This window comes from Corvus brachyrhynchos, unplaced genomic scaffold (genome assembly GCF_000691975.1).
Source record: "Corvus brachyrhynchos isolate BGI_N302 unplaced genomic scaffold, ASM69197v1 scaffold344, whole genome shotgun sequence".
NCBI lineage: Eukaryota > Metazoa > Chordata > Aves > Passeriformes > Corvidae > Corvus > Corvus brachyrhynchos.
Genome location: NW_008237607.1, coordinates 91,368 through 91,780, shown reverse-complemented (window position 1 = coordinate 91,780; position 413 = coordinate 91,368).

Sequence of the window (413 nt, the reverse complement as noted above, 5' to 3'; positions counted from 1 at the left end):
CTGGAATTTTATGACGTGGAGCAGAAGGATCTGGTGGCGGGGATGTGGCTGGGGGCCGGGGAGGATCCCTCGGGAAAGTTCTTCCCGTTTGTGTCCCAAGGGGAAGAGGGGACGCTCCGGATCCGCTCGGTGCCGATGCCGGTGCCGCTTTAAATCCGGAGGGGATGAGGGAAGGGCTCCGTGGGAAGGAGGGAAGAGGCAAATGCTGGATGTCAGGGATGGAAAATTGAATCTGGGGAAAGTTGAGACCGTGGATGGGAAAAGAGATGGAAAGGAGGGAGGGAGAGAAGGATGGAAAAAAGAGGAGAGGAGAGGAGAGGAGAGGAGAGGAGAGGGGAGGAGAGGGGAGGAGAGGGGGGCTGGGTAAGTTCAGCATAAAAAAAAAAGAGGTAGACTTGAAGTTTTTGTATGCT